The sequence below is a fragment of the Bos indicus genome, chromosome 6 (genome assembly GCF_029378745.1).
Source record: "Bos indicus isolate NIAB-ARS_2022 breed Sahiwal x Tharparkar chromosome 6, NIAB-ARS_B.indTharparkar_mat_pri_1.0, whole genome shotgun sequence".
In the NCBI taxonomy this organism is placed as follows: Eukaryota; Metazoa; Chordata; class Mammalia; order Artiodactyla; family Bovidae; genus Bos; species Bos indicus.
In genome coordinates this window covers 99,716,072-99,724,763 of record NC_091765.1, presented here as the reverse complement: position 1 = coordinate 99,724,763, position 8,692 = coordinate 99,716,072, and the positions used below count along the sequence as shown (strand labels likewise).

Sequence of the window (8,692 nt, the reverse complement as noted above, 5' to 3'; positions counted from 1 at the left end):
AATTCCTGTGGACAGAATCTGCAAGCAATCTGATTCTGACTTCAAGTCGATTCTATTTTACAAGGGAATTCTTTCTACCTAGTGCCTCTTGGAAATGATTGAAACTTAGTTTTGTGATTATATTTATTTTCATAATCATGGACACTTTCGGATAAATGTTTACATCTCCTGTGTATTGGCAAAACAACTATGGTTATATCTTGTATCATCTAAAACATTTCTTTCAGGGTCCCCGTATACACTGCAGATACTGTCTCATTAACCCTCCAACAATATTACAAATAGCACTGGTCTCATTATCAATAAAAAGGTCGCATTAACTTCTGATATAAAGCTAAATATTTTATGAGTTGTGACTGTCCATAATCACTTGATTTCCAGAACATTAGGAAAAATGTTTCCTTTATAATGAATACAATGTTTTCCCCCCATTTTGATTAAAACCTTAAATAAATATGATACAATGATCAATGGGGATATTAAGAGAGACAGCCTCATTGTTTAAGCTATTACTATCACCTTGCTCTGACATGCCTTCTAATCTGGGGGGAGGGAAGCTGAGAGTCTAGAGTACTGTGATAATAAGTAATGCATTAACAGAGTAAACTGGGCTGAAATAGGGAGTTGCTCAAAACCAGGCCAAACAGTTGAAACCAGGATGGTTGTGAATTTGAAGGAAAAAAAAATACTTAAAAGGATCAAGTAGGAAGAGAAATTTGCTCCTGCTATCCATGGAAGGAGTCCTGCCTTTTACAAATCTTTAGGGGTCCTTGTTAGGATTTAGTATGAGAAATAAAATTGAAGCAGGAACTTGATCTTCTGGTGCCTAATATTAATATTATAAATGCTAACAGAATATTAGAGTTTGAAAGGATGCTCTGAATACCCAAAGTTGTTTATTTTCCAGTGAATAAACTGAAGAGCTAAGGTTTGGAGTGGTTTCTGCATGGAACTGGAGAGCCAGAGGCACACCCTCTGACTGATCCACATCCGCTGATCCTCAGTATCATGAAACTTTCACCGGGTTGTGCTCAGTCTCTCAGTTGTGTTTGACTGCAGCCCCATGGACTGTAGCCCTCCAGGCTCCTCTGTCCATGGGATTCTCCAGGCAAGAGACCTGGAGTGGGTTGCCATGCCCTTCTCCAGAGGATCTTCCCCACTCAGGGATTGAATCCCTTGCATTGGCAGGCAGGTTCCTTACCACTAGCGCCATCTGGGAAGCCCCTCCACCAGGCTAAATGTCTTCAAAATGTTCAAGTTACTGTTTTAGAAGAGATGGAAGTGATCTGGGAAACTGTGATGACTTAAAGTGCAGTGAGCAAAAATGCCCCACTTATACATGAAGTGAGTAGCAAAACAAGAACAAAGGGACTTCCTGGTGGTCCAGTGGTTAAGACGCTGCACTCCCAGTGCAGGGGGCCTGGGTTCAATCCCTGGTCAGGGAACTAGATCCCACATGAGCAGCTAAGAGCTTGCATGCTGCAAATGAAGATGAAAGATCCTGCGTGCTGCAATTAAGACCTGGCACAGCCAAATATATAAATAAGTAAATAAATATTTAAAAAAGAGAAGAAAGCCTAAATCACATGATTTCTAGGCTAGTGCTTTTTTCCACGACACTGCTGTTTATTCACACGCCAGTTTCTGTTTTAGGTGCCAGAAGACAGAGACAAACACAGCAAAGTCTCTGCTTTCACATGAATCTCCATATATATTCCTGCATGGAAAATGTGTGTTTTCCTTTATCTTTTACAGATTCCAGCTAAAAAACAGAGGCTGAAAGTGCATAAAGCACATGGTACTGCTTGATTTGGTAGAAAAAAATTAAGTGACTTATATGAAAAATACAATTCAAGTCCTTTAATTGTGAGTTCCATGTTGGCACAGATTGTTTCTGTCTTATTTTTTGTTGCTGCCCCAACCACAGCCTAGCACACAGTCAGTGGTCAATAAATTTTCAGTAAATAAATGAATGAATACCCACTTGGTATTTAGTGAGTGTTCAATAAATGTTGAATGAATAAATGAATGAATCTGCTATACAATGTTCGTAAGGATTATCCAGAATCAGAAGTGATGGCCCTAGAGGTCATTCTTCTCACTGCTTATTTTATGGCTGCAAAGAAGTTAATTCCATCCCGCAGTGGGCTCTGGAAGACTCAAGGCTCTTGAATTCGAATCTTGGCCCTATCATTGTGGTAGAGATTGACAAGAACCAATTTCCCTTTTCTCCTGGGTTCAGAGCCAGACTACATTTCTCAGTTTCCCTTTGAGCTGGACACACCCTTGTGATGATCTCTGACCAAAGGAATGTGGGCAGAAATTGTGCATCTCACTCCTGGCTCTGGCCCTTAAAAACCTCCCATGCAATGCTCTGCTCTCTGCTATCTGTCTGGGGACCAGACAGGAAAACCCAGCAGAGGACCTTGCAGATCTCAGGGCTGTGTCACAGAACTGAAGAAGCCTGTTTCCCTGAATCAGCCAGTGGTAACCATTCTCTATGCCTTGTTGTGTGAATATGACCTGAACCACTGAGATTTTGAGGTTGTTTCAAGAGTTATTCCACCCTGTTAATTCCTTTTGGGTGTGTAATCTTGGACACAGCTTAGTCTCTCTGAGCCTAGATTTTCCTACTTGTGCAGAGGGGACTGTAATATAACCTGCCTCTTTGTGATGCTATGAGACATCAATGTGAGGCCCTTAGCATAGTCCTGGGGGTGTAACAAGTACTTGATACTTGTTAGCTATTCTTATATAATTTTTATTGTATCCAGTTTGATAGCCAAAGTATAGCAATTTCTAGAGGTATTTCAAAGACCATCACACATAGTTTTTCTCTGTTTATCTTCTGGCTACTCAGGCAAGCACATAATCCTCTGGAATCTTTTATCACTGATTTTCAAATGTCTTTTAGAAATAGAACTCTTATTTTTTCCTGTGTGTGCTTAGTCGCTCAGTCGTGTCCAACTCTTTGTGACCCCATGGACTGTAACCCACCAGGCTCCTCTGTCCATGGGATTCTCCAGGCAAGAATACTGGAGTGGGTTGCCATGCCTGTCTCCAGGGGATCTTCCTGACCCAGGGATTGAACTCGAGTTTCCTGCTTGGCAGGCAGATTCTTTACCACTGAGCCACCCAGGAAGCCAATCATTATATACATACACACACTTGCATGCATGAATGTTCAGTCACTCAGTTGTATTCAACTCTTTGTGAACTATTGGACAGTAGTCTGCCAAGTAGGTTGCCATTTCGTACTCCGGGGATCTCCCTGACCCAGGGATCAAACCTGTGTCTCTGCATCTCCTGGATTGGCAGAGGAATTCTTTACCATTGTGTCACCTGGGAAGCCCTTTTAGCCTTTCTCTGGGCCTTTTTGATGGCCTCTTTACAGCATCCTTGAGCTAGAGCAGACACAAGTTGGATACCACTGCCTTGGGTAAACACTAGGGGAAAATGCAATATTATGTGATTCCCTAAAGCAATGCCCATGTCCACTGTCCTCACAACCGAAAACCTCACCACCCCAGCGTCCCCTCATTCCCTTTCTCCATGCTTTTTTCCTGCTTCATTGTAGAAGCTGCATGGCAGTAGGGCTGTGGTAAGTAAGGACTTCTTTTTCCTTCATTTAAAGTAGATTGGTGGCTCTTTTCAATAGACTATTAGAAGAGTAACTGCTATGGATGATTTAAAGGGACTCTGAACTTTGACTTTCCACTGTGTGATATATGGATGGCTTGAAGCTTTGGGGTCAAAGGTTAGGAGTAATGAATTTATGGCTAGATTCTGCCTCCTCTCACTTTGAAAAAAGATGATATATTTGGAACATTCAATTATAAATATTTTTTCTTCCAGAAAGGGTCTTAGAGAAGATGTACTAAATCAATATTTTCCATCCCCAATCAAACTATCTTATTATTTACCAGGGCTTCAGGAGTGATGGAAGGAAAAAGGACTTCAGGTGGAGAAAAGATCAAAATTGCCATTACTGTGTTTAGGATTAAGGGAAGGAAAGGATAGGAGGTGGTAAAATTTTTTACTTGCTAGGGATGAAGTAAATCATGAGGAAATACTGTAGATCATTTAAAGTATCAGAAGACTTGACAGGTAGAAATAGGATGGATACTATAAGAGAAAGAGAGTGCCTTTAAAAAGTTTATTGTTCTCAAGAGAAATTTCAGATTAGACTCCAAGTAGGGGTTTTGTTTTTGTCAACAAGCTCAGATGTTCCAGCTCTAGGCAGGTTTTTCCTTCCTTATTAAACTCCTGGTTAGTCCACTCAATTCTTCCTCGAGATTATCAGGAAAAATCAGATGATTATTGGTAGTCCACACTGGTCCTTATTTAGAAGGCTTTGGGAACGCACTTAGCCATGTAAAAAGGCTAATGATGTGTTAGTCTTACATAGATTGGTATGTACAACATTGATTGTATGTTGTACTAAGCAATGAATACATGTCACTTTATCTAATGCTCACTCTGACCTTATGAGACAGGAATATCTACTTCACAGATGAATCTGAAGTTTAGGGGTAGCTATTAAGGGAGAGAGCTAGGATTTGAATCTAGGTCTCTTAAACTTCCAGATCGGCATTTAATCCCACCTCTGACAGCCACTTTCAGCAACATACAATCCACCAACATATAGTCCACCTTCATCTGTCCTGATACACAGTCCCATGAAACTTACATCACGTTGTTGAACCACCTGAAATCCCTTTCATCAGAAATATTAAATATGTAGTCGTCTTTTTTTTTTTTTTTAATGAAACCTCTACAAATCAGGTTAAGTGGGAAGGAGCACAAACTGGTTAAATTGCATCACTTTCTTCTGAAGGCTTGACTGAGATTTAAACACTGAAGGCATGAGGGCTTTAAAATGGGATTGTGATTGCAGGAGAGATTATGATGATCATTTTGACATGAATCATAAGCCTCAGTGAGATGTGGCAGTTGTTCGTGGGGGTGAACTTGGGTGTAAGACAGAAGCATAGAGGTTTAGATGGGTAAGTGTGAAGGGACATGAGAGGGTGAACATAAGAAAGGAAGTAGAGGAACTTCCTGGTGGTCTAGTGATTAGGAATCCGCCTTCTAGTGCAGGGGACACAGGTCTGATCCATGGTCAGAGGACTGATCCTACAGCTGCAGGGCAACTAAGCCCTCTCCCCACAGCTGCAGAGCCCACGTCCTAGAGTCTGCGCTCTGCAACAGGAGAGTAGCCCCTGCTGTCTGCAGCTAGAGGAAGCCCATGTGCAGCAATGAAGACTCAGCACAGCCAAAAAATTAAAAAAACAAAAAGAGGTGGAAGGAGCACAAAGACAAACTTTATCCATTTTGCTCTTTTTCCAATGGCCGATTTTCCATTGGAAATTTGCTCCGATTTCCATTGCACTGGGTAGAGAGAGTGCGGGAACTGAAATTTTCTCTGGGGGCCATTTTACTATGTAATTCTCCCTCTTTCACACAGATATCCTTGCAGAGCTGTATTCTAATTTTTCCCCATAGCCTACTCATATATCGTTATTCAATGAAGTAATAATGTTAAAAGCAAGGCAATCTATAATGCACTTTCAATAAAACTCTGAAAAACAGTCATTGATCTTTTCTTAAGTCGGCTACCTACCCCCAGCTGCCTTATTGCTTTCATTGTAGAGGTGGTTAAATGACCAAAGATACTTAATATGTAAGTTATGAAACATTTCCACTTCCTTATTTACCACTTAATGGTCATTAAAAGAGTAGGAACATCATCCTTTTTCAGGTGATGTAAGATGGATCCTGGCTTGAATAGAGCACTCATTTATCAATAATCAATTACTCAGTTAACCATTAAAGATAATAATCATTTCCACCACACTTAAAATAAAATGCTACAAACGTCAATGAATCATTATTTTACCCTAGGGCAGACCTTAAATCAATTTCTTATTACCATTCATTTTACTTCTGTAATCATGATGGACATTTGAAGGGCCGGAACATAAGAAAATCTTCAAACGGCTAAATGGTTGGGGAGAAGGGAAGTCTGGAAAGTGTGATTGTGGGAACTCCATGAATTTAATCCAAGTGGTTTTGCTTTATCTTCAGGTTCATCCCTGTTGCCTATGGGAATCTTGATGGGAGATTTCCAATTTCCACTTGTTCAAATCCTGCTGGTTGCTTTCAGACTCATTCACCAGATACAGACTGAGCGTGCTCAGTCATGTCCAACTCTTTGAAAACCCATGGACTGTAGCCCACCAGGCTCCTCTGTCCATGGGCTTTTCCAGGCAAGAACATTGAAGTGGGTTGCCATTTCCTCCCCCAGGGTATGTTCCCTATCCAGAGGTTGAACCTGTGTCTCATGCATTGGCAGGTGGGTTCTTTACCATTGAGCCACTTGCGAAGCCCCTTATGTTGCAGTAAATGCACAAGGTGAAAAAAACGCACAGAGCGCAGCTGGGATGAGGGTGGAATTATGTGGTGGAGGTATTGTGCCCCTGTTCAAAGACTTCCACTTGCTCTTAGCATAAAGCAAAAGCTCCTTAACACAGCTGACAGGGCCCTGAACAGTCCAGCCCCTGTGTATGTCTCTTGCTTCATCACAGGCACCACACTCTGTTCCTCTCTAGTCTTCAGTACATCTGGTCTTCTTTCAGCCTTTTGTACTCCATGTGATCTCCCCTGATTCACAGGGCCTTTGCACACACTCTGCCTTCAGCCTGTAAGGCTACCTGCTGTTTGCCCCCATTTTCACCAACTCAACATATATTCTTCTTCAGTTCAGTTCAGTTGCTCAGTCGTGTCCAACTCTTTGCGACCCCATGGACTGCAGCACGCCAGACTTCCCTTTCCATCACCAACTCCCGGAGTTTACTCAGACTCATGTCCACTGAGTCGGTGACGCCATCCAACCATCTCATCCTCTGTCATCCCCTTCTCCTCCTGCCCTCAATCTTTCCCAGCATCAGGGTCTTTTCCAGTGAGTCAGTTCTTTGCATTAGGTGGCCAAAGTATTGGAGTTTCAGCTTCAGCATCAGTCCTTCCAATGAACATTTAGAACTTATCTCCCTTAGGATGGACTGGTTGGATCTCCTTGCAGTCCAAGGGGACTCTCAAGAGTCTTCTTCAACACCACATTTCAAAAGCATCAATTCTTTGACGCTCAGCATTCTTTATAGTCCAACTCTCACATCCATACATGACCACTGGAAAAACCATAGCTTTGACTAGATGGATCTTTGTCTAGGTTGGTCATAACTTTTCTTCCAAGGAGCAAGCGTCTTAATTTCCTTTTAATTTTAATATTTTAATATTAATTTAATTCTTAATATTCTTCTTAGCAGTTAAATTTATTTTTACTGTGGTAAAAGCCACATAATATAAAACAGACTATTTTAACCATATTTATCTGTACAGCTCAGTGGCACTAAGTACATTCACATTGCTTTGCAACTCTCAACCATCATTCATCTCCTGAATTTTTCACCTTCTTAAACTGACAGTCTGTCTCCATTAAACACGAACTCCCTATCTCCCCTCCCTTCCCACTTACCAGCCCCCGGCAGTTGCCAATCTGACTCTGAATTTGAGTGTACTAGATACCTCATATAAGTGGAAGCAAGCAGTATTTGTTTGCACCTAATTTATTTTGGAATGCATTGTTAGAAAAATGGTACAGATGGACCTGTTCTTTCAGTTTTAAGTCCAAGTTTTGCTTCCCGAGAGAAGCCTGCCCTGATCTGCCCAGTCCCTATTGTGTACTCTCTCCTTCAGATTATCATCACAGCTTCGGTTGTACATGTGATTGAGTGGTTGTCTGACAGATGTAGTCTCAGTCTTTTCCAACAGACTGTGAGCTCTCTCTGGGCAGGGTTGTGCCTATTTGTGCTCACTACTGTATCCCATTATCTCACTGGAGATAATCTCACTGGAAAAGACCCTGATGCTGGGAAAGATTGAAGGCAGGAGGAGAAGGGGACGACAGAGGAGGAGATGGTTGGATGGCATCACCGACTCAATGCACTTGAGTTTGAGTAAGCTCCTGGAGTTGGTGATGGACAGGGAAGCCTGGCGTGCCGCAGTCCATGGGGTTGCAAAGAATTTGGCATGACTGAGCGACTGAACTGACTAGGATTAGGCACCCAAGGATTAGGATGGTGCCTCATCCATAGTGGACTTTCAATAGATGTCTGTTAAGCATATCATAAATTAACTAAGAAAAGGCCCAGAGAATTTGCTGTGTGACTCAGGGAACTCAGACTGGAGCTCAGGAACAACCTAGTGTGTGTGTGTATGTGAGGGGGGATGGAGAGGCAGGTGGGAGGGATGTTCAAGTGGGAGGGGACATGGGTAAACCTATAGCTGATTCATGTTGATGTTTGGTAGAAATCAACACAATACTGTAAAGCAATTATCCTTCAATTGAAAATAAATAAATTAAAAAGAAAGGGCCCAGAAAGCACACCATTAAGCCCAGAAAGTAGGGGATGTTGACAGCTGCCATTAGATGTGTTTCCTTGTTCTTATGGAGAGGTAATAACATCGTAAGTTCATTTAAGTTCATGAAGTTTCACTACTGCGGTTATTTCCTAGCTGACTTCTTTTCCTAACAAGACCCAGGCTTCTCTCTTAGCTCTGCTTTATTTCAAGGCTCTTCTGGTCTGTCCCCCAGTTTTGGCACTTTCTCCTTTATCAATGGAACCATCTAGAG

General features: G+C 41.8%; 1 non-coding gene across 1 annotated transcript; it reads left to right on the top strand.

The window, feature by feature from the left end:
- The first annotated feature begins 1,372 nt into the window (after positions 1-1,372).
- Positions 1,373-1,445, top strand: TRNAG-CCC (transfer RNA glycine (anticodon CCC)). The gene has a single exon. It is a non-coding gene; the product is annotated as a tRNA-Gly (tRNA).
- The last annotated feature ends 7,247 nt before the right edge of the window (positions 1,446-8,692 follow it).